General features: G+C 37.4%; 1 protein-coding gene across 1 annotated transcript in view; it reads right to left on the reverse strand.

Annotated features, from left to right (window-relative positions):
* The window catches only part of LOC137926619 (zwei Ig domain protein zig-8-like), a 195682-nt gene that overhangs the window by 84279 nt on the left and 84026 nt on the right, over nt 1-27377 (reverse strand). The gene's annotated exons all lie outside the window — the stretch shown is intronic.

Here is a 27377-nt window from a genome sequence, read left to right on the forward strand (position 1 = left end):
TCTGTAAGTAAAATTTGTCTAATGCGATATTGCTCACTAACAAAAGGTTTTTGGGTCCGTTATATTATTAAATAACTATAAAACCAGTCAAACAGTAGAACAGGGGAACTGAGTTGTGATTCACACCTAAGACGGAGAGCAATAGTGATACTTGTTAATGGTGGCAAAATGTAGCAATGTCAGATAGCTACGTCACTTGATTGTAAATTGTCAGTTTTTTAAAACTACGGTGTAACGAGCGTGCGTGCTTAGGCAAAAAAATAGTGTTTTCTGGCAAAAAAACCTGCAGTTTTTATTTAATTAACAAACAGTTTTGCACAGTGTTACAAATATTGTTGGAATAAGTAATTGGGTGCTACTAGCAGTACGAGATTGTTAGTTAAACAAAGTATCTTATAAAATCTTATAGTCTGTTAATTTGTGCTGTCAATGATTTAACAGTAATAAATATAAATATGTGCTAGGACTGCGTGCGTGCAGCAGCGGCGCACCGGCGAGTGGTGTGTCACGCGCGGCTCCCATAACTCACAGGCTCACAGGACACGAGTTTCACATTACCGGCGCTTGTTCCGACGCCGCGCTGTGACGCCTTCAGCAAGCTGCCGACAGTAGTATGTGGGACATCCATTGCGCTCCGGTCAGCATTTCAGTTATAAAAATAAGTATTTTCTCGCATCAAACTGTCCTAAGTAACATTGCGGTTTGAAACTAGATTTCTCCATGTCCTGCATTACATATGTGAAAGTGACCACAAAACACCCCACTAAGTTTATTGTGAGTTCTTCTACAACAGAATGCGGATTGAACCCTCGCGGATACATTTTGAATTGCGATATATAATATAGTATATAATAAATATAGATATATTTATAATATAGATTCCTTATCAATTCTTTTTTCTATCAAATAGGACTATTCTAGCATTCTACTCTTATCACACACACACTATTGAAAGAGGAAATTTATATGAACTATTACTAGTGTACGTAAGGCGCCAAGACATGGAGTGAACGTAGTTGGAAAACAACGACTGATAAGACTGTATGACTTGCTTTTTTAGGTGCTTCCGTTTTTGTGATGCCCGTCACCACCCATCCATCGGGTTGTTGATCGACCTCTAGGTCTTTTTCCCTCTGAATTTACTACGACAACCAGCTTATCAGAACTGTTTGGTTGCCTTTGAGCAAGTAACCTAAATAGCCCACAATCCGCATATATTAAAAATTATTAAAGAATATCATAATATAATAATATTAAATACAACACGGGTAAATAATACGTTACATGATATCTAATGAAATCATATATTTTTCAACATAAATAAAATCAACAATACCATATAAAACTAATGATTGGTATTTTTCCAGTACAATATATAACAATCGGAAAAGGATGAAGAATTGGAACAAAGGCATTGTCCGTCAACGGAACAAGCCTGGCTCGGAAATAAAATACTCTTGAAAATATCAATTCACAGTAACTCCAGTTTTTTTTTTTTATTTCTGTATAAACTATATGAGTCTATTTTGTATGGCCTTTAAATCACTGTAATACAGAAAACTTTCTACTTAAGTTTAAAAACAAATGGACATTATCACAGCAAGTGTACTCTTTCTGGTCAACTGTCAGTTTCTTGACCAAAAGTAGTTCCAGTAAATTGTAAAAAAGTTTTTTTGGCTTTAGTATAACATAATGGAGAAAGATATCTTTTTAATTTTTTCTTTTATAAAGTTACGTAGTTATAATAAAATTGTTTATTAACATAATTTTACATAGATTAAATAACATTTCGTTAAATATTTTTACTCAGAATTTAATTAGTTCTTTACCTTCAGTGCTAGTTGGAAACCTGTCTTTCTGAAGCCAGGGTCATAGACAGTAAGAATTTTTAAAATTCTTATAAAAGGCGATTTTAATGAAACCTATATACCACTTATAAACATATTTTAAAAATTTACCTAATAATGTCTAATAAATTTGATCTAGGTTATTTCATAATTGTTTTTTTAGAACAGATGTTATCTCACGGACTCGTTTAAAGTTATCTAGACTGCTGGTTTTCAAAACTGAATTACTCGAGCCTCGTGCATCAGCTATTAGTTCAACCGATAGCTATGCGCTGTGCTTTCGAGTTACTTGCAAAAATTGTTTATAATTATAAACTTACTTTTGAGACACCATTTACTATTTCAAAGTGATTCGTGAAACTAAATATGTCAAAGCAGCCGTCCCCTTTACATGATTGCACGTTGGGATAATGTACCGATATTATTATTAATGGATTCGTTGCTTTTGTCTTCGTGGAATGAGGCTTTACTTTCCTTCATCACCATGTCAGATGACACACGCCCACTGCGAGGTGCAGGCCTCCCAAGGATCTGACTGCGGATGAGCAGTAGTACTGTCTGTGTCGAACGATTTCTCACGACCTTAACTATATCGTTGGTCCACCGAGTGGGAGGTCCACCCACGCAATGCCACTTGGTTTGCGTTCGTCAAATTTAATATAATAATTCGTTAGTTTGAAGTTTTTCGTTATTATGAACTTTTTGAGTGAAAACGTATTTTTAAGCGAAATCGTTTCTTTGTTAAAATCAAAAGTGTAAAACCGAGTCTCGCTCATTTCCTTTGCCCTCGTCCTCGTAGCACTCGAGTAATCGCTACGTCGCCCTCTACGAATTTGCTACGCCACTTTAACTTTCACCCGAGTAAATTAGATTTACGTCGCCGCACTTTTATCTGTTAACGCGGTTTATTTATGACCTAAATTTCGTTATGAACAGAGGAACTTATCTAACCAGATATTTTGTCAGATCTTCAAAAACAATGCAGACAGAGTTTTCAGTTTTAGTGAAATACTTCGTTTCTGCTTATACTTTCTTAATACAAGGGACCCAAGCTTTCTCTTAAAAATTCTAAGATTAGCTCACAAGGCTTAATATTAAGGAGAAGAAGTGTGACGTGCTGCTATTTTTACAAGTGTTCAGTATAAAGAACTTGTGAAGCGGCCATAAAGCTTTGAAATGAATAGGTCTAATAGCTTCATTAAGGATGTTTGTGAAAGTGGCTCCAAAAAACTGGTTAAGAATTTGTTATGGATTCTTTTTAGGTCCGAAAGTTTTAGGGTTTTTGTAGCTTTATTTTCAGTTGAAGGATATCATTATTGAGTAGCTGAATTTCCAGTTACCTTAAAATTTCAAGTTTTCTCCTGGTAATATTCGTTCTTTAAAATAATTATGAACTAAAATTCTCGTAAAGCTTCAAATAATTATTCATTGCGTAGGTTGGCAGCGTCAGGTCTATAAAATTCGGAATCAGTGAAACGTAGAGCTTTCCGCTGACAAGGCTATTGATTAGGAACCTTTATAGCGCTTATATTCCATAAAGTTACAACCAGCAAAGCCTTTCCCTCAAAGTGAGTTTTTTTTTTATAACGAGGTAATGGTAACTTGGATTTTGAAATTCCTACCACTGCATAATACTTCTATAGTCGATACCTAGTGGCATATTTTGGTATATATCTGTAGTCTAGTCTATTAAAATAATTACTTTTTTGATGCAGAAATAAACGATATGACGTATCTCTCCGAAAACGAAAATAGGAAATGGTACTGAACATAAGAATTTTTTTATTTATGTGATCACATTGTTTAGAATAATTACAGTAATCACTTGTGTGTATGTATCATGAGAATAATGCCAGAAAAGCACAATTCGACAAAACTAGAATCAAATTGTGTCTTACGTAAAGATACCTCTTAACATTAAATAAAGCTAAGAATCTTGCAAATGATTGCAACTGTATCAGCCAAAGACAGACTCGTAGTTAAACTTTTAGCACTAGCCATAAAAGTTGCTCTTCTTCTTCTCTTCTTAGCTGATAGATGTCAATTGGGAGGCATGGACCGCGCCCACTTATCACCACGACGACTGGTCTAGCGTGGCCGCCTCCAGCGACTTTCCGCGACCTTAACTGTGTCGTAAGTCCACCAAGTGCGGAGACTAGGAGTTGTAGTATGTACTTAATAAAGGGTAAGTGAAACAGCAAGCGTTTGTGCAGGTTCAACACTCGGTCGTGTTTTTTTTTATTAAAAAAGTTTTCGCTGGAACAACCGCGAGGTGCGAGGCGCGGCGTGTGCGGGGGTGCGGGGCGCGCGCGAACACAAACAAACACAAATAGACAAAGGAAAGCCGTGACGAGGGTTAAGGGCGGTCCTTATCAGCGGGCCCGGCTGCGCCGTGAAAGAAAAATCCAAACCGCGCGAGGGGAAGACCCGGCTTGAACTCAGGAGAATGCGCATTAAAACTGTAGCCTTTGTTTTACGCTTTAGCCGCGTGAAAGGGAAATTTATTCGCTTTTAAAATATACCGCGCGCTATGAGCGCCGGCACGCAGAGGAGTTGTATCCCAGTGGCAAATGTAAAACATTTCGGTTAGAGGTCTAGTTCTAGATTGATGTCGCCGTTAAAAATTTGCGTAGATTATTTAAACTGTCGCCGCTCGCAAGGAAGGTGAATGAAACGTTGTATTATTGCACTAAAACTGGAAGGGTAGGTCTAATCCATGTACGCGTATAATAACGTTTGGTAATAAATTACTAAAAAATTGCTTAAACGTGACCTAACCTAAGATCGCGCCACCATTGACAAGGATCGATAAGGGTCTGTATGACGACACAAATTTGCTTCAAGTGGGTCATGACTGATAACAAATCATGGGTGCATGCATAGCATGCATGGGTTGCGCAGTATGGTTTTAGCGTAAAGTAACATTTGCTTATTGAACCATGTAAAACAATACAAGTGATCTTTGAAACTGCACCAGACGTAATCTTTGTTCTGCTCTGTCGCTAACCGTTCAGTCAGCGCTCATTCATATGCATGCCTCGGTACAGAGCGTAATTGCAGTAAACAAGGCGCGTACCAGACACGTACCAGACAAGTACAGTCACGTACCGGCGGCGGAACTCCGGTCCGCTGATTGCGCTGACGTCAGCAACGTTTACAGCGCACGGCTGCATCAGCTTTGCGAGCCGGCAGTATGCGAGACGCAAATTTGTTGAGTCATGTCTGCACACTTGACCTTTGCTAAGCTATTGGCATTCATTGCTGCAAGTTGTCGAGTTGCGGTTGGAAGTTTGCCGCGAGTAAATTGGCGGAGATCGTCTCAAAACTGAAACTTTAGCGCAGAATGTTTGCATAAGGGGTGGGTGCTTCAAGCGCGACTCGGCGGCCTCCAGGGAGGGGTGGATACTTCTGCCTCTAAGTATGGCGTATATACTACAGGTTCCAATTCCGTAGCGATGTTAAACAAAGACAACGGATAACATTTATGCACGGGCTTAAAAAACTTCTGGCAAAAAGGCAGGAAATTTAATAGATCATAAGGTAGCTGAAAGAAAAAAGAAAAATCGAATGCATATATAATATTTTTAAAAATACGCATACGTAATGTTGGTCGTAACTTAGGTCTTAAAAACTGTCTCTACATTGCGGAAGCATTTATTGACTTCGTTACTTACTTTATGGACTTCGATGCATTCAAAGACGTGTAGGGCGAGCAATGTTTAATAACTTAACACATGGGACTGTATTGTTTGACAGATGTGGGTGTCGCAAGGGACGCGGGGGACGCAGGGGAAAGCAACCACGTACCCGGCTGTAGTCGACTGTAAGTGCGAGTTGGCCTCGCGCACCTGTGCGTATCAGAGCCCCGTTTGTGTATGTTGTTAAAAAGAAATCAAAATAAAAAGGAAATGTAAATTTTGTCTGTATTATTGTCACAATAACACATCAGTCATGTTATACAATACAACTAAAAATAATTGAAAATTTTAAATAAGAATATTAAAGAATGAATTTAAATATTTTATAATAACATTTACTAAAACGTTAAGATGTATTTCATAAACATGGACACAGTACTTAATTACATATAAGGAATCTGTTACGTATTAATATTTATAATAAATACACTAAGTTATATTTAAAATTCGATATCAAGTTATAAACTTGTCATGTTCTTTAATATTTTTCATTTAATAAACGATGAAGTTATGAAATTAAAACGGAATAGCTTTCCAAAGGGTTTCTTTCATTAACTGAAAATCAGAGCAATCGTCTTTAAACCTTTGAAATGCTTACAAAATACTGGCAATATTCATCTAGAGGTTCCATATAAGTACCTTAGTTGTGCTCGGAGCTGTAACGTTAAAACACAAGGTAAATCTAACGATAGACATCACCTGGCAGGATAAGGCATAGATCGAAGTATTTTACATTTATTTGGATAAGATATGATTTAAGATAATCAAAATTTAGTAGGCAGTACACCTCGGTACTCGGCACTGGGATATTTACGAAAGTTTGGGTGAGATCGGTATGTGAGTGTTTCAAGTAGTGTACTTGAGCGAGGACCAGAGCGCCGCGGGCCGGCACGCGAGCCGCTTAACTTGATTTGCATTATGAAAATTAAACGCTACGGCCGCCGGAAGCCGCCGGAAGCCGCTGTCCCCGCTGCACGCGCCCGTCGGGACGACTGCATGCAACTCGCGAACACTTACGGAATGTTCCTTTGTTGCTTAATTTACTTACAAATACTTGTGAGCTTGTTGTTACTCTTTTATCTCAGATGTCTGATGTAAAATTGCCCACAGGAATTGTTGTAAAATGTACCATTTTAATTCTCTTTCTTAAGTGCCAATGACGGTGTGTTTTTTTTTAATTGCAATCAATTACACGATACTTGAAGACTTGTAGAGAAAAGTTAAGTGAAGTAAAATTATAGCAATATGTAGTTAATGTATATACATCTATAGTTTCGAATTGACAAAGCCTGGAATTCTTTTCTTGTTTTTGACAAATGAAATCGGTTTCGCAGTATTACAGTAAGTGGAAATATAATTGGCTGCTTCGAACAAGTTCTATTATAAATCTGTTGAGTAGGCTTATGATCAAAGAAATTAAAATTAAATTAAGATGCTCTGTAAGAATATTCCTCAATTACAAATAAACCTGGTAGAATTCCAAAAGTGTCAAGAAACGAACTTGAGTCGAATTTTTTTGTCACCGCTTCCACAAGCGTCAATGTACTTGAAAATTTCTTTACAATATGATTGAATTACAATTAAATTGAAAGGTCTGGTAAATATTATATCTTTGACAGTTTTAAAAATTGTTCTTAAAGAGTTCACAGATCCTGCACTTTGATCTACTGGAAGCCACAAATGAAATTTTAAACAGGAAGAAGGCGCCTTGCCTTCGACTTTAGCTGCAAGTGGTAACCGAATCCATATAAACCAACCGCAGTCTTTACGAGCGCACGCCTGTTTGCATTGCAGACCGCCTGCTTCCGCATCTGTCTTAGATGCGTGTACGATCCAACTGCTTACACAGCGATTGAAATATTTACAGAAATAGATAATATTATAAGCAGTTATTAAAATCGTTTGGAGTATATGCAACTAGAGATCATTGTTCCTTAGTCCATATAGACCTGGAAGTCTCTTCTGAACAGTGTTGAATTCCAAATAACCTGTAACAATGCAGAAGAAGATCTTGGAGTAGTATCATGAGTAAGCTCCCCTTACGAAGGTATCCAATCAGCTCTATAGAAGGCGAAGCAAAAGACCATCTCCTGCCAAAGTTAACACGGAAACGATGTTTGTGTAGATATGGAGGAGGGAAACAAATGTTCCCTTTCAATATTGTTTTTAGACCATCTTCAGATAGAAAAGATCTGCAGGAAAACTGGAGGGCGTCTCTTAGAGTCCAAAATTTCTTCCAAAATTGTTTTGTGGGTAAAAATTGAGTTTCTTTACATATTGCGATACCTCGGTGACAGGAGCAGGGAAAAAGTCTAAACAATGACATTAGTTGTAGATTTTTTAGACTAAAATAACTGGAAGCTCTACTACGATGGTTTTTGTACATTTAAAAAAAAAAGAATTCAACCACGACTTTTTATCCTTCAAGAATGAACGGTTAACGGTGTTTTATGACTCTTATTTTTGAGGACCTCGTTTACCCCTACATGTTTAATAGGGACTTAGTTTTTAAAAGTCTAATAATTTTTTTAGGTTTAAATTATAAATTTTATTTTAATATCTTATTCCAGGCTTCACAATTTATTTTTCAATTCTTTATCTTACTTGCTTCACAAAGTCTACTAACATTCTTCCATTTTTCGCCCTCAATCATTCCAAAAGTACTTCAGCTTTTTATTTTTGAAAATCACAAAACATCACAGCCTTAGTTACTATTTTACTCGTGTCTTTTTTACTTTATATTAGTAAACACCTTATCTATTTCTTTAATAATGATAATATCGCAGCAAGTTTTCCTATTTAATTGTGGAGTCTTACCCGTCTCTGCTTAGATAACTAGGTTTTATTTCTATGTATTGCACTCGAACTAATTGCCTTGCAAAACCTCAGGAGCACAGGGCGACTCTTGTTGTCACCGACTATCGTATCCGGCATCTCTCTCTCACTTCGCACAGATACGACGGCGATTTCATAAGGATTTTTACTTGATCACGTAATCGCAAAACTGGGCCACCTCGGAAGCAGTTCTAGCAGTTTACACGTTTTAACTGTGAAAAGTTTAATCATCAAACGGATTTATTTATATGAACCAAAACGTGCGGGTTCCTGTTCGTAAACGAGCACCGCAACAACTGGACCGGTGAGTGATAATGGAAATGAGGGGAATGGAATTGCTTCGCTCTGCCCGCGACGCAGCTCGCTCACCGCGTGGGCGTGGCGGTCGGCGCGTTGTTTAATTAAACATTACTTCGATAACCACTGCGTGTTTAATGCTGTGCCCGCGTCGCGCGCCGCGCTGCAGCCGGTCACGCTATACTGCACTTTGCAATGTGCTCAAAATAGAAATGTTTAACAATAAACATTTTTCATACATGAATTATAACGAAAATAGAATCTTTATGGTAATGGCGCAAACACGAATAGCTGTTTAACAACGAGGCACGCGATTTGTTTGTAACGTCGCGGCCGATGTAATGAAAATGAATTGGAACTAAAGCTCGTGGTTTTCTTTTTTCATAGCCCGCGCTATTGGGAGCTTCTCGCACACTTTTCTCAGTACACAGGGATAAAAGCTACACTAATATTTTTCTTATTTCCATACTCTTTTTCCTTCTATCTTAATGTCACCTATTCATTATTCTTTGTCATAAATTCCTGCATTCTATTTCATTCTTTAAAATGATATAAAATGCTCATGTTAACACTGAAGTATAATGCTTTCGACTCCGTGCAGGACAGGGTGACGACTGATCACTTAACAAGTTATTGGGAAGGACCTTGGACAGTTCATATTGTCTTAAATAACATCGTATAAAAAGATTTACACGTGTTACAGAAGTTTCTTCTGCTACTTCTTCCCCCCGTGATCTTCCTGAAGCGGGAGTAATTGTAGTCCGACAAAAACTTGGTATAATCTAAGCGCTCTTCGAGTTCTGTCTTTCTAATATATACAGAGATTAGCACATAAATATTGACCTCCAGAAATACAGAAGTAGTAACCCAAAAATCTTTATATGTAAATCAATGTTTCTCCAAGTGTTAAAGTAAAAGGTACCAAATGGTAAAGTATTTGGAAAGCCAGAGAAACTGCAGGATTAAGCAAGGGATCGAAGCACGATTGTTTCCTTTAAGTTCATTTAACTTCCGCCGCTGAGAGCCGCACCGATTAAAGTTCACGCGCCCCCGGAGAGCGGCCACGTGCCGCGCGCGGCGCTCGCCGCAATACATTTGATTACTCTTCGGGGATTCCCTCCCGAAGAAGCTTAGCCTAATCTGCAGCTAGGTGCAGAGAGAGTCACTCTATTCTACGGAACGTTTTGAAAGGGCCTTGAAAATAGCCTCTTATCTTGGTGAAAAAGTTCTGTAGCCGGGGCCTGGTGATCTACGTTGAATCAAGGAGGAACTGCTACCGCTTTGTGAAGCCTACTGTGGTGGATTCAGTGAACGTACTCCGGAGGATAGGATCAGTGACAGGACGCGTTCGTCTCCTGCTTTCGCAGAGAAGGTTGCTTCGCGTAGGGTGATCAGCGTCTGTTTTGTAATACTCCGCTGTCGTTTCTTTATCCACTTATATAATTTACCACAGTGTGTATATAGAATCATTTATACTAATCATTTGCGTACAGTTATGAAAGTAATCATAAAAAAGAAGTGGATACTTATTCAGTTGGTATGTATTCTTTTTTTCTTTAGATAATGTACAATGACCACGTGAGTAGGTCGAGAGGAGATTGCCTGAAAAATGCGACATAAACAAAAATTTAAAAACCAACTCAAGCACTCTCCAGATTTAATAATTAACAATTTCATAAAATCAAAGAGAAAGCTCTTCGTGTAGATTGGTTGTAACGTTACGAAGGCTTTATTGTGGTTATGAAATATTTTTGTTAGCATCAACACATGATAACTTAAATCTCTGCTAGCTGAAAATCTAAGCCGATACCTGACAAAGTCACGATCTTTAATCACTAAGCTTTGTAAAATATTAAAATAATTGTTGTATATGACAGATTAATATTGTATAGTTTATTCACATCATGCTACTCACCGCGCCATCTATCTAATTTTCAAGTTTCTTAATTTCATGCCTCATAAAAAAATCTGTAAAAATATACGTTTCAATTTATTTAAATAAATACGTATATGGATTCGTCGTTGATGATTCCTGCCTCAGCTTATTGACGCTCTATTTGTGGCTTCCCGTGTGAAAAGACAATGTTAGATTATCGGCTGCTAGCGCCATCTATCCGCGCCAGATAAAGTTAGCGTTCTGGCCTAGTCTATTACGTCGTCATAACTCCGTCACTCTAACATGGGAGTTGAGTGCAGTTAAGTAAAAAATTTGTTTAATTGTGTGTTTTGCACACTAAATCCACGTCGAAATTGACTTCGCAATGTGTAAATTATCAGTCACGGATACAGTCTAAAGATGTGGTTCTCGTCACTTACTACTTACTTACTTACTTCAAACGATAAACTAAAGATAAATAATTATTCAACATATAAATTAAGTTCAGTCACTTTACTAGAGTACAAAAAATGTAACGAGCTTTTTGACTGAGGCCTGGTATAAATGAAAATCGAGTGATTTGGGAGGAAATCGATAAAAAATCTACTATAGTATTTGTTTTCAAATCGGTTTTATAATAATATAACGAACATAATTTTCGAGAAAAAATTATAATATTTTCAATATATGTAATAAAATATTAACACTCTCACAGAAGAGGAAACATTTGAGCAATAAAATAAATACAAATACAAAAGAAGATTTTTTTAGTAATAAGTAAGCACGTATTGGTACCTTTTGTTTTTTTCCTAAATAGATTTTCAATTTTCAATGATTAATTAGCTACATTTTTGTACTCTAAATCTATATATAAATTAAAGTTGACGACGACACTGATCTCTGTAATACAATGAATACTAGTCCAGAATTGCAAATAAGTTTTTCAAAATAACAAGCATACGAATTTTTACAACGATATTAATAATTGGTCTTATTATTAACAAGCTGAGCCCGCCATTTTGCGTGGAATTCAACAAAAAAATGTTTGTTTTTTTATTCGTTAAATATTTTTCTGAAAACAAGAAGCTCGAGTCACTCCTTATTACAGCAGCTACCTGCGATTATAAGTCCCGTTAACATCGGTCCAGCCATTATAAAAATTAGCCAGAACAAACATACTGACAAAGGAAGTTTTTTTATATGTATGATATATATTTTATGCATATAGTAAAGAGCGGATATTTTAATATTACAAATAGACACTGCGATTTCGTTTATAACAATATAGCTGTGGTCGAGCGAAGTCGATGGGTGCGGGCGGGTGCCGCCCCCGTGGGTGTTTTTGGGGGAGGCCGTTGCCTTGCAGTACGCGTTGTATATATATATATATATATATATATATTAGTTGTTATTTACGTGTCAACAAGAATCTTTCGCACCCTTGAAGCGAGATGTAACGAACAATGGAAATGAGCTCTGTGCATTATTTCTCACTCCCGTTTGCGCGCAGCGGGTATGAAAAGTCATCGTAGAAAATGTAATAGATTTGGATGGGTGGTCGCGTCGGGCGTGTCGGAACAATATCCGCGTAATGCGAAAGCGATGTCCGCGCCGTGGGTCGGAACACGTCCGACAAACTCGTTACGAGCTATAAATCTAGCGGGGACGGCGGGGCAGCGGGGCGACGGGGCGGCGGGGCAGCGGGGCAGCGGGGCAGGCTTCGGCCATACGAGGTCACTTCGACAAAGTCCAGCGGCTTCGTAAACTACGTCACTTGTCGCCGCCTGAATGCCAAAATTATTTTGACGATGATTTATCGCTAATTGCAAAGGATTCTAGAGCTGAAAGCTGAGAGCGGATTTAGTTGGAGATTTCAATGTATACTCAAGTATGTTAGGATAGTCCAGCGACGAACGGCCGGGAGCAAGAGTCGTACGTAACAGCTTCGAACCCCGCCGCTTAAACCACCAGATGAAGGCATTGCCATTTCTCTCTTATGGCTAAGAAAAACACATGACATAACAACCGGCATATCTTATTTTATGTTTTATCCATTTATTTACATTGTTTTTCCAATTCCGGCCATTGTTAATGATCATTTGAGTACGGCAATAGAAAAATGCCATAAGAGCCTGCCTGCAATAGCATGCTTTAAATCAGAGTTCCTAAAACTTTTTTGTGTCGTAGACCCCCTGCCATGTTTTTCCGTGTTGGGTAGACCCCCTACTTACCTGATATTGATTTCCTGTAAATTTCTAACTGTAGTGAAGTTTAGTGTTAAAAACTTAAAGTAAAAACAAATGTTAATTTATACATTTATTAATTGAATTTAAATTAAAACTACTCAAAATAAAATTTTGTACTTACTATACCAATTAAACCAACATCCTACAACTTGAACAATTTTATAAACATATATAATAATTTTTTTACTCCATAGGTACTTTTATAAATAATGTAAATGTTTTGATATTATAAAATAGTATGATGTAAGTAAATAAGTACCATCAGTGTATGTGTTGAGATCCACTATCGTGGACCCCCAATTTCATTTCATGGACCCCCAAATTTTTTTTCGCTTACGTAGATCCCTTGCAGGTTGTCATAGACCCCTAGGGGTAGATATAGACCACTTTGAGAATCACTGCTTTAAATTATATATAAAAAACTACAAGAATATAGCTAGCGCATTAAAACCACCAAATTAAAATATTCATAAATACAAAAATATGCATATAAACATACAAAAATATGCGTACATACAGCCTTACACAAACACACAAATATTCGTACGACCCTGTACACACACGTACACATACATCTTGTAACAGAAAACTGTTTTTGTTTGCTTTAATGATGCCAGAGGTTTAGTTAGACGTTAAGTAATAAAATATATGCTTCGTAATCAATGCATTAAAATTAGGAATAATGGAAAGTTGTGTAACATCTTAATAATACAGGGTTTCGTCTCGTAGGTAGCTACTTGCAAATACTTAATGTTAGAACTGGAATATTTTGTGTGATCATTCGATATCATCACTTCAACCATAAGACGCCCAGTGCTTGATGTAGGCCTGTTCCATAGGTTTCTAATTGGACCGATTGGAAATAACCTGCACCCAGCGTCCTCCGACAACCTTTACAAGGTCGTGATTATTAGCTCGTGTGATGTGGTGAGTCATCGACCATCAATCAATGGGACAGTGGACGCGTGGAGGCGGGCCCCGAACGCACCCCGCCTGGTGGCGCTTGTGGAGCTCGTTGAAAGTTGAATCGAAACTTTTGTTTTTATTTATACAAAGTGTTCTTAAAGTAAATTGGCATTCATTCCACGGGCGCGCCGAAGTTTTATTGCGCGGGTCGCGGGTCACGGGGTGCGGGGGGTGCAGCCCCGCATAAAACGTTTGATGTGAAGATAAAGGTGTATTATAAATTATTTACACTTGAACCAATTTAATACTTAAGGAAATAAAAACATTTTCTGCAAACATATTCAATCTTTGTTTTTTTGAGTCACTGTTCCACCGAGCTTAACCGAATCTTTTTACGGTGACCGAGCTCGGTGATATAAGATCTTCCGCTAGATTTGGACTCATTATGCCCATTGTTGGGATATACTTCCTAGCAGCGTAAGGCAGGAGCCCGATACCGCCACGCTTGTTTATGCCGGTGCCCTTTGCCGTGAGCTCTATCGATTTTATTTAATTAAGATACACCATCGATTCAACACACTTTATTATTTACAGTTAATAATCACTTTTAAAAATATTAATGGGTTTCTTTTCATTCGGTCGATCTCCTTTACCGGTTCGTTAATTTGTGTTTAATAATATAAGCCGATTATTTGTGAGTGAGGCGCGCGGGGGCGTGCGGGGGGCGTGCGGGGGCGCGCGGGGCCACGCGGCGCTCGTTTCGGCAAGTCCATTAAACTTGTGCTGGAGGCTTTTCAATCGTGCGCTTTTAATTTAGCTTAATGTTACTCGAGAAGATTTCACAATTATGAAATTTTAAATTAAACTAAACGCGTACAAATGGAATATTAATCAGTTTGCGGCGGCGCTTACGCGTGGGATGGTCACACTGATACAGTTACAGTTTTGTTATTCACTTGACGCTGTGGGTAAACTTTAAATGATTTTATTTATATCGAGTGTCAACCTTTTTCGTGAACACCAGCTATACATCGCCTACTGTTAATTGTTATTGACACTAATTGAAATCAATTTATTGTTCTGACACTGCGAGACCCAAGTACCAATGTAACGCTACGTACATTGTAAGGTTGTTAACAATTGGTAAAGTCTATTCGATACAATTTTCTATTAAATTGTACTCTTCTAGTACATTCGAACTGGAAAATGAAAAGAATAATAAAGTATAAAAATAAACTACTTAAACGATTTAATTTCGTCCGATTTAGCTGGCGGTAGAAAGCGCACTCTTTCAGAAGTATGTGTATGTGTAAATAAAATTTTAAGTCCTTTTACTATTGATTCCATCTATTATTTCTCTATCGACGTATATATCTGATACATAAATATGTATGTGACTTGCAGTCCGATATAAATTAACATTCAGGTTATTATGAAGGGATAATTACGCACCTTCAACAGTTTTGTGAAAATAAAATGTGCAGCATGGACCAGAATACCGATATTACCTTACCTTCTCTAACCTTCTTCTACTGTGTTAATTATACTATCTTTAAAGTTCTGAAAGTTATGTTATACCAATGGATGCAGTACACCCGGCCGAGGGTGGTGATCTAATTACGGCAGGTCTTGCCTCCGCCGTAGCACTCTTTAAGGTGAGTGCCCCGTGCGCGAACGCACTACCTGTCTCTCCGTGCAGGTTCGAATTTCAATTCAATCAATTCGAATCAATTCAACCCTCGCTCGGGACGCCAAGTAAGCTGGCCCCATATTCTTCAGATATGGAACCGAAGTTGTTGGCACAACCACTTCCCAATTACATCACGGGATCTAGTCTAAACTACACCCGGTTGCGGTGGATATTATGGAGCACCAAAATACTGACTATCAAAATTCCATCTCTAATATCTTGATGTCTTCTAGCTTAAATAACACAGCAGAAGTTCTGCCGGATTAGGCGCTAATTGCTCTCTGTTAACTTCGATGACTGTTCCACTCGCGACGCGCGCGTGGCTGTAAACACATAAGCGTCGCAACGTTTCCACAAGCCGGCGCGGCGACCGCAAGCCGCCTGTGTGTGCGCGCTACTTGAGATGGCGCCGCTTACTAGTCAAGGTGAGCGCAGCTTATAGCTTGTTTGCACTTAGCTTTTCAACATGTGAAATTGTACTTAACATATTAAAAATCTTCATTTGTTTTATATACTTTTGAAAATACATCCTCTGATAAATATAAAAAAAACTTTTTGCAAAGGCAATATCGTAATTAATGGGGTTTGTGTATTGCGCATACCTGCAGGATGAAAGCCTGTTCCATAGTTTGCTAGTTGATAATATCAGACGAACCATCAGGAATAGAAACCTGTGTACGTCACATAATAATAATTTGCTGATATGATTACTAGAAATATTTATCAAACGTAACTTATCATGATGGTAGTGTTAAAATTTTTGCTTTTGATAAGGTTACAATATAACAAGTTACTATCTTACGTCAGTTTTAATAACATATTTTAACCAGTTTTTATCTTCATATTATCACCATATGGTGATAATGTTTACTAGTTTAACCATTGATAGTTTATATATAAAAATGAACCTTTAGTCACGTCATAAGTCGAGAACGAAGTTGGCGATTTTATTGATCTTTTATTATAATCTTCTTAATACTTTATTGAAGGGTTTTATGGGAAACACTGAAATTTATAACACGGCTTGTGTTTAGAATGTTGAAAATGAAATGTCAAAGGCAGTCAGGTGTCTGCGCCATTAATCTGAAAAATCCGAATTTTTCCCTTGGTCGAATATCTACCACCTTTTGAATGAGCATTAAATAAAACTCCAGACTTAACTAAGGTTCGAATTGAATATTCATAGTTGAGACAGGACAACTAGTATCGAGTCAGTTAGTTTTGAATAAATTACACTGACTGCTCTGCAAGGTTTCGAACATCACTTAAATGTGCTGCGCGGTGTGCTATGCGATCAAAGAAACATGACACGTAACAGGGCATCAGTTTTTGTGCGACACAAAACCGCGCCGCAGCGGGGAACGGCGGCGAGACGAACTTATGAACAAACGTTGACATTAATATTTCAGGGAGACATGTCCCCCCCAGCACTAAAACACACAGAATAAAACGCACAGCTCGTTTTCCGTTATTTATTTCGGACGTTTTTATTTCGCCGACCTCACATTTATCAATTTCTATGCTGAGAGTCGGGCTCTCTCGGGCTAGAATTTAACTTACAAATTTAACGTCTGGAGATTAAAATATGGCGTCGCGCGCTTTTTGTTTCCATCGCAACGTGTTGCTGCAGATGAGCTGTGCAATTAATTATTAATCTAAGTCGTTGCTGACGCGGCATGTCGCTTGGTGACTGGTAAAGCAAAACGACTGGTTCTATTAGAAATTTATAGGAGAAGCCTATGTTTAGCTGTGGAATTTCTGCAGTTTAAATGATGATAAAGAAAACTAGACTATTAGCTGTCAGCATGGCAATAGTCAGCGGGTTAGTTACAAACTGACTCGCTGACCATAAATGAATGAACGTTCAACGAACGAAATTTCACGCGTGGAATGATCAGTAAAAAACATAACAGCAGTATAAAACGAGACATGCCGAGCTTTTTACACAAAAGCTACTCGTAAGCTCATCGATTACTTGACAGACTACCTAACACAGTATATATGAGTATGGAAGCGAACTAAGGAATATATTTAAAAAGTGGTTTCATGTGGTCGGGTTCCCGCAGAAATACAATAGAACAGACGTCCCTATTGAATCTCTCCTTAGTACATTCGTAGATACGCTATAGAGTGGCACTTTGCTTTAGAAAGAAAGTTCAACGACCTTTTAAAGAACTGAAAAAGTTTAATGTTGGTAGTTTTTCATACCGCTGTCTTCGATTCTCGAAAGTACCTAATGAAAAGAATATTTTCAGAACCCAAACAAGTGATACCATAAGGTCACGGAACAAATCATTTACTACGCATAATGATCGTCAGTGGAACAAGTCACCTTTGTCGATAGGTAGAGTCAACTCTCTTTGGACTTTTTAAAGGCTTGTTAAGTTGCAGTATCTGTCATTATCTTGGAATTGTATCTTCCTTATCTGGTGTATAATATTTATTTGTATAGGTTTTCAAAATTTAAAATTCCATTTTATTACATCTTTATTTTATATTATATTCATGTATCGTATTATTATTCTATTTTGTATAATTCAACACCCACTAATGAAATAAGTGTTTAACAAACTGACTAAAGGTTGCCTGTAAGTAACCGCGGAATGCGATGAGACTAATTGTACTTGTGTATTGTAATTGTGATGTTCCCGTGTCATATTTATAACATGTGTTACAAAGTTATAAGTTAACACAGGGTGGCGATCGGAAACGCGGCTAAAGGTTTAGGTAGAGGTATATGTATACAAAGATATTACGAAAATATCTTGATATACAGTTCGAAGCTTTCTGCTATAATATACTCATGTGTTGTTGAAACCCGTTATTGCTTCGTTACGAAATTTTAAAATGTTTTATCCGGAGCGTGGTTTAATTAGCATAAACTTAATTAAGTTCGTCAAATGTTTGCGTTACTTTCGTACGCGGCGGATTGTTTAACTGGATAACACTCGAGATGGCAGGAGCTGCGCTCGGCGGCGCGCGGGCTCTCCCGGACCGTCGGGTTGGGAGTTTCGATGGCTAAGTGCTCAAGTGAAGCCATTAAGTTGCCTAAATTCTGAATCAAATTGTAAATTGAGTAGCGGTCGGCACGCGGAGTGCGCTCGCCACGCTGTTGTTGGATATTTGTTTCGACATACGGTCATTACAAAGCTTTTAAACAATATATTCAATTGTTAAACTATTGCTGCGGCTCTTTATTTGTTGTAACTATTGTTTTAGGGATATTTGGGGAAATTATCACGAAAATAGAACCCATCTGCCTTTGTTGTGGGCTCTCCTAAGATTTATGTTAAAGGATGCCGTTACAGAGGAGTTAAATTTAATCGCAGTTTATAGCAAATTGGACTTTTTTGCATTATCTGACGAACACAAGTGATTACTAAAAAATATCTCAAATAGAAAAAAATATGAATAAATATTTTCTGTGTACAATGTTCAATGAAAAATAAAAAAGTATGTTCATTAAGTTTAGATTGTGATTTGTTATTACCGTTTGTATTTTGAATGGAAAGTAATCACTCGATGGGAATTCGAAAATCCGACGCAACGCAAATATATTTGTTCGAATTATTGTTTTAAAAGCACAATTAATTTTAACTTTATTAATTAATTTTATTATACCAATATATGTTTGTAATATGGTTACTAGATTTATAGAGTCATCTTAACGTACTTAAATGACACTAAATTATAAATATAATTTATGGCGTTTCGCGTGTTGATAGAGAAGAGCTGCGTGCTACCCTCGAGCACGCTGTTAACATTCACACATGAGCAGGCAAGCGGCACGTGTTGCTGCTCGTAGCGGCCACGTGCCCCGCGCCCGCCCTACCATCACCACTTCCGCAATAACAATGAAGACAAGTCGTTAAATATTTAACGATCGCCGACTGAAATGAGATACGACCGTAAATTAGCATTTCAATTTCCCGGAATTGTGGAGTCGCGTGATAACGGGCCGCTAAGACATAGCGACGTCGTTAATCCGTAATGAAAACAGCCGCGCGTAGAGGGTCTACGCAGGGCTCCGCGGCGGCCTGCTTCCGTCGCTCGCAAACAAAAACCTCGACGTACAAGTTAACGAAAGCATTTGTCTTTTTACTTTCACAATAGTTTCCGTTTCATTTCGTCGTGGAAACAAATTTGCTTTTGTTACAATTTTTTTATTAGTTGCCACACTGACGTCATTTTTTTTCCGTGAGTGTCGTGGAAGTCGGCGCTTTCACTGAATAATTGAATATTTCATCACAAGATTTTTAAAACTTAAAGCGAAAGATAAATCAGCTCTTAGTATATATTTTATATATCAATATTAAATAATCTTCAATAAGATTAAAAAGCATACATTGGCAAGTCCTACATATAACAATCATTAGCGAGACATAGGCCTTCCCCTCGGAACGCCACGATGTCCGACATTGCGCCGCCCGCGTCCACCCCACCGACCTGCCATGATTCTTACTAGATTCGACTACTCGCGCCGCGTTTACCGGATTGTGGTCGCCACTCGTAAACCTAACGGCCATCATCACTTCAAATAAGTAATTTTTCGAGTTTTTGGGGACTCTAGTTCTTCTGCTCGACTGCTGACTCGAACTCGCTACAAAGCTCTGAGCATACGCTTTTCCTTTACTGTCTAGTTAATCTATTACAATATGTTTTATTCATTATGATATTGTCATGGTTACTAAATTTGTTTATTTTTAATAAAACCGGACTAAACAGCTAACGATGTAATTTTTAAACCATAACAAGCCATAGTTTTTCATTTTACGACTTATCTTCGTCCAATTGTTTAAAATTTCGCTCGATTTCCCCCGACCGACCAATATCTCAGCGGAATGTAACCGGAGCTCCGGCTAAAACTCAGCCGCACGACTCGGTATTTTGTCGCCGGCCGCCCAAGTCGGTGCGGTACATTTAAAGCGCTATCATAAAATCACTCCGAGCAGGAAAGCTTCGAATTTTCGTTTCAAATTTAGAACTAACCGTAAAAAGATGAATAAAATGTTACTTAATAATATTGAAAAATTATAATCCAGTGGTTAAGATAGCCATTTATGTAAGTAACGTGTTCGATTCCTTGTGACTTACATCTTAGTTGTGTGCTTTTAACATGGCAACCGCGATCATTAAGTTTGCTCGGCTCATCTGACAGTACACCGCCACATTCCCATCTCCCCGGCACTATTAAATTTTAATGTTGTTAACACAGGAACAAATAAACCTTTTCAAAATTGTCGTAAAAAAGGTGAGGGAGTCTATGAAGGCGTCTATGAACGAAGAAGGCAAAAAATGCTTAATAGTAGAAGCGTTGCCTAACTCAGTGTGGGAAATGGGTGAAAGTTTTAAACCTGCGTTAAGTTACTCTTTAAGCGAACGCGTAACTTAGTAGCATTCTCTATGTACTTACCTTAAATCAAGCCTGTTCAAATGAAACAAGAGCTGCTTCTGATTATGTATTTTGCTTATTTAGCGTCTTCACCTCGCTTGATCCGGCCGCGATATGTGTGGGTGACGTTTGGATCCTGTGTAGGTCTTGAGATCTGCTATAATAGCACTGTCATTTAATGTATCCGCACAGGACGCGCGCGGTGGGCGAACTGTACCGTTTTGAAGAGAACAGTGCAATCAGTTGAAGCATTATAAAACCACTGAAAGCTGACAAGGCATAGCTCGCAGCCGGTTGCTAAAGCCTTGAATTTCTGAAGCGGACACCACAGAGCGGGAAAATTAGCGTTAAACAATAGTCCACAAGGTGGATTAACCTATTTTATTGAAAGTCTATCGGGGAGGTTCTTGTCCAGCTGTGGACGACTATGGCTGAAATAATTGTCGATGAAGACTGACTGAAAAGCATGGCAATGGCAATGTCACATTAATTACAACGATTACAAAAATCAGCAAATCGAACTGCAAGCAAAACTGACTTCTTATGCTTCCGAAATGTTGGAAGAGAAAAGAACTCTGTATACTGTCAATTATTCTGTTTATATGAAATTTTTAGTTTGTGCTAAAGTTTTAGTAGAAAAAAAAAACCGAAAACGAATCTCACGTCGATATAACGATAATTAGCGTTAAGCGAAGCTAACTCCGCACAAAAATATGCTAATAGCGCGCCTAATCGCCGCATTTCGGTTTAGGAGCTCACGGTTTTTACTAATTACGCAATAAGCGCCACATTGGTCGCCAGATTAAAAACCATCGACTTTCATTGCCGCTTTGCTTTGAAGTTATTTGATGTCACTACATCGCCCTGCGGCAATGTATATATACTACACCCCTTCAAATGCGTGGAGGCGTTTCCGAATTTAAAAATCTAGACTAGGCTTGCTATAGGTTATTACGACGTCGTTGTACGCCAATGAATGCACTAAAGAGACTTTTAATAGATTTGTATTTTTAAATATTAAATCGGCCAGTTTATTCGACACATAAGTTTAATAATACAGTAACATTTTATATTCTACGTTGTGCGAGTTTCCTAACAGTATCTGTGGTAAGTAACCGCCTCGGTATCAACATGGAATTTGCGGCAAAAAAGGTATGAAAGAAAGGGAAAGCGAAAATCCTTCAGTGCGAGTGTTCCAATGTTCAGGAGTTCTATATCAAGCAAAGTTTCTCAAAAATCGCTCAGTTTAAAAGAAGACGCTCAGACTTGTTTTCTGGGGTCGAATGAAAGGCTAAAGATCCGATCGCCGGGTTTTACAATGGGTGTATTATTAATTATAGATTTAAAAGCAATACTCTCATTTTAACACAACAATAAAACAAAAATAGACTACGGAAATAAGCCAATAAAAACTTTATCCACCTTGGACTTGAACAGACGCGTTAGGAAACTATAAGACTAAATGTCCTAAGCCCAGTTAAGTTAAGAGATATTGAACTTGAGCACTACTAGCAGAAACATTTCTGAGAAGATTCGAATTATAAAAAATTGCCATAGGCAGGGGTTAAACGTACAATTTATGTCAGTAGGTAACGTCGTCATGTTCTATGTAAGTTCAGTTTATTACAGGAAAAAGTTATCCAAATATCGAAAAAACATTTCTTTTCTCAATATCCAATTCGGCAGCAATCAATAACAGAAGTTGGAATAAGATACTCGAAAGAGCGAAATAATATATAAAAAAGCTCATATCTCCGGCGTCGGGGCCAAAGTTGTGTTTGGAAGTTTCCGCGCCGCCCAGCGCCTCGCCGCACGCGCTGCGAGTTATGTTCCCTCACGTGACATAACGCGGGCGGAGCTTTCCCTTGGATTTACTGCGCGGATACAATGATATTGCTTATTTCCAAGACGCGCGTGAAAACAGTTGCGGCAAACTTACAGCCGCCACTTGTAACATGTTCTTGTTCTTCTATCATCACTCAAGATTGCACACCTCTGTATTTTTCACTGCGCTTTGTTTGTACTCGTATTATATATTCCTTTCTGCAGGAAAAATATGTAACGCGTCACACTTTAAATTTAAACCTCCATTCTGAATTACGGTGTTCACTTGTATTTTATAGCGCGGAAAATTATTTGCAAGGATTTGTGCTAAGCTTTGCGAATCTTTTAAACATTTTTATTTTAATTTAATTTATTTATATTGCATGCAAGACATGTATTATCTAATAAGAAATGTGTATACATCTGTAATAACCGCGTATATAAAAACGAATATTTTATATCGTAAACGCTCACTTCTGTTTAATGGTTAAATTTAAAAATTTCATGTTAATTTCTTTATATTATGGTCCACTTTGGATCATCTATAACCTCAAAATACCAGAAGCTAGCTACCATATGACATTTGTCAACAGAACTACGAAGTTTCCATACGTTTAATGATTTGAGATGGAGCTCACAACAAACACGACTTTATATTTGTTATAACTTTCATTAATATCCAATAAATATTCTAACAGGCATAAATACTGTACACTTATTATATATGGAAATTTATTTCTATGCCTTATAAAATCTTAAAAATCTTTTAAAGTGTAATATGATTGTTTTAGAAGTTTATTACGTAAAGTATATTAGCCTGTATCTTTCTGTAATGTTATTTACATACAAACATACTAAAGTGATTGTATTAATTTAAAGATCATAATATCCGGGTTTTTCCTTAACCAAGACGGATGTAGCGCTAAGATGAAAACGTGTACTTTGTAAGAACTGTGTCTCAAAGCATAGTCGCAACTTAACAGTTTTACAGTTGGCACAAAGATCGCGGATACGATGCGTGATCTGTGTTAGAGCAAAGTTTGATTGAAAGCGCACAAAAGAATGAATAGACGAGCAGCGGGGGGAGGCGTCCGCTCCCGGGCCGCGGGTGAGTGTAGCGAGCGCGCGCTGGAGCTGCTACGGCGGCGTCGGCGTCTACGAACTTTATGATTAACTACAAAATTCAATTAGGCGCTGAAATTCAGCGCTGACCGGAAGCGCTTTTTGCGCTGCGGCGCCTTTGAATGCAGTTTGCTAGACAATTATGCTGAGCGGATTTCAACGGATTGCCCGGCCATTGTAGAAAGAAAACCTGCTACAGAAATTACTTCAGGGAAAAAATTTTAAATGTGTCTTATCGCATATTAACCTCCTAATTTACTGTATTTGATTAATAATTTTTTTTTATAAAAAGTATATATTTTATGGTATTTGGTATGAATATTTTTATGGTTCAAGAAGAATACATTTTAATTTAAAAATAGTAACGGTTCCGTGCTGTTTAGTTAGTTCAAAATGATCGAAATAAAATATAAGGAATGCATTAATCATATCTAAAATCTTTTTTGTTTTATAGCCAACCTCATTCTGACTTCCAAAAGGTTTTACTTACGTTTTAATTAAAATGTTTTGCCGACGTTACATCGAAGATGTTAACAATTTCTTCGAGAAAGTCGCTTATAAAATTACACGTTCGTACATTGTTTCGTATTTCTTTAAAATGCCATATGTTGCAACACCAGAGATTTAATGTCAGTATTCCTGATGATGTATTGATATTCTTAAATATACATTTGAGCATAATAACGTCATTTTTAAAAATTTTACTTTGATGTGTCGTTGTACTGGCCGGACAGTATTTAGCGCATGTTTTGAACTTAAAAGCAACTTATACTTCGTCAGGAGTATCGAAAGTGTTTTATACTAGTACACGGGTACCGCACCTGCACCTTTGATACGAATCTACAAACGCGATTAATCTGAACCGCACAGAGGCTGATTATGTAATTACAAATTAATTACGCTAAGTAATCCGTCGCAGCGCGCGCTGCCTGTACGCAAATAATCTTGATTAAGTTAAATACGATACGCACGCAGGTTACATAGGATATTGACGAGATCAGCTGTGCGAATGTGCTGGGGATACTTTTGCTTAAAGTAATATATAAAAAAGTTGCTTTTCATTTTACTCATTTTTATATTCTTTAATTTGGCTCTGTATTTTTAAATAAGTATCATAGTAAGTTTTCATATATCTTAATAAGTATCATAGTAAGCTCATAGTGAAGAAGAAAAATATATCGAAGTGACAATTTCAGAAGTCATTGAAGTAACAAGTGACTGGAATTCTTGCCTACGTATCTATTGTTTTGATAAGCGGTACACAAAGCACGAGAAAGTATGGAGACATTTGATGTTAATTAGTTCTAAATATTTATATATAAGAGTCAGAAATCTCTCGGCTAATTTTGCTAACAGGTAATTAAAACTATTAATTACAGCTGGATTACTGAAAGAAGTCCTTGCTCGACATTATTTTCCCCCAAATATTGCCACGGTGTCCACTCTTACATTGCTCGCATGTTGCGACTTTCGGCGACCTTAATTACTCGTATGTCATCGGCCGTAAAAGAAGAACGCGTTGCAGTCGCAAGAAATGTAACTTATTTTAATTTTACTTAGCTCAAGGGCCCGCAAAATATACCTAATAAATAATGTATGTATATATATATTGTAACAGGTTTTCGTTTCAAAACAAAAACACAGTTAAAGTTCTAAGTAAACTGCTGCGAGCATGACTGTATTGTATATATCATGTTGAAGGCGAGCCGAGCCTCCGGCGTGATTTCATTTTACGCTAATTAACGAGCGAAGGCTTGCGAGAAAGTCAATTACTGTCGCCATAGTTATTTATATTGTCCGAGACACCGCGCGGACGTGAGGGGCATGGGCCCTAAGAGGACACTCTAATCTACATCCTTAATTGGATAAGTTTGTATGTAATTATAAGTGAGACGGGCCATTAGAGCAGCGAGCATGCCGCGCTCGGTAAATAATACATCCACGTCTGTTGCCGATTTACTTCTTGCCTTGCTGCTCAATAGTTTACAATACATTAGATGTCTACAGGTTCGGATTCGTTATAGATGTAAAAGTTATAAAGGCGTAAGTATACCTCACTTTACAGCAAAAAGCAAATTCACGTGAGGTAAAGGATTTGTTTAAAATACCAATTTTTTTATGGAATAATCTCGGGTTCATAAAATAAATTTGTAACTTTTCTTTTTTAATTTGTGGATGTTCTACCTGCTCCTTCTCGGTCGGGTAAAATACCCCCACGCTCACGGAAGGAAACATTGTGTGACAAAATTGTATAAAATTAGATAATAAAAAGGAAAAGAAATACACGAATAAAATATTAACTAAGGCTGATTTCTGAAAGATTTGTAAAAATTGTTAGAATTTTATAAGCAAGAAAGACGAAGAATAGAATAAGAAATTGTGAAGCTTGGAAGAAGAAAATAAAATAAAAATTAAAACTTAGATCTGAAAAAATTATTCCTTTGTAAACTAAGTCTCTATTCCACGTGTAGGGATAAACGAGTGTTCAAAAAACGGGGACGAAAAAGAAGCATATTATTATCATAGAAATAAGCATTGATATCTTGCTAACTTATATGAATTGATTATTGCGATGGTTTTCCGAGCTATTTGAAATCCTACCACATTAAGATAGAGCACAAGTTGATACAGTTCGATATATAAGCGCTTACGTGTGATAAATCTTCGTACGAGGCCGCCTTTTCCCTTTGTCCCTTCTCAGCGCTTAGTGGAGTCTCCCTTTGTTCTCGAGCCGAGCGCCTAAAAATTTACTTCCTAACTATGTATGTAGCAACTACGCATAAAAATAATTTGAACGTAAAAAGTTCAGAGCTGGCTTTCGGTGTGAAGAAATCGTAACGAGATGTTCACAGTCTTCGCTGTTTTTATGATTTAAGTTTAAAGCTGTACGATCAAACGTGAAATAGAAATTTCTCATGTAGGCTGCCTTTTTAAAATGTGTATTCATATATGTCTTGTATTTTAATAACCTTAATTCTATCATTGTGACACTGAACACCTATTTACTAACAAACTCTATGTACTCTTTACATATAGGCCTATGTCTTTCATTTGACAATACTAGTATCACACACAATTTAAAAGAAAAAGTGAAGTTCTATACAGAATAAGATTTTTAGAGTACTATGCGACTTATACTTTGAAAAACAATTTGTTGCCTTATTAGCCAAATGTTTGAAATTATCTCTCAATCCGCACATAGTAACATAAGAGAGGCAGTCAAAATAAATCAAAGGCCAGTAAAACTCTATATTTCGAATTCTGTTGTAAATAAAAGCTTTTGAAAGCTCGGGCCATCGGGACGTACGTCAACACTATAAAAGGCCTGAACTTGGAGGTACAGGTGCGAGAGGGTCCCAAGTGCTCTACAGTTGGCATCGAGTGGCCATTGCGGCACCTGCCAGCGGTGCGAGCCCCCGATAAATCCTGATCTTTTACTTGTTTAAAAATACTACTTTCTACGTTTAGTAAGATAAGATAAATAATGATAAAATTCATTTAATCAACCTTGCAACTTTTAACACAACTTATTGGTTTTCATATTTTATCTATTTTATTTTTAACTCTGCCCGCAAACGGACAAGAAATAACAAGAAACTCCACAACAACACATCTTTTAATAAATTTTATGAACACAAATTTAT

The sequence above is a fragment of the Battus philenor genome, unplaced genomic scaffold (assembly GCF_028537555.1).
Source record: "Battus philenor isolate CCGP_79_NKW_IND1 unplaced genomic scaffold, ilBatPhil1.0.hap1 SCAF_3, whole genome shotgun sequence".
NCBI lineage: Eukaryota > Metazoa > Arthropoda > Insecta > Lepidoptera > Papilionidae > Battus > Battus philenor.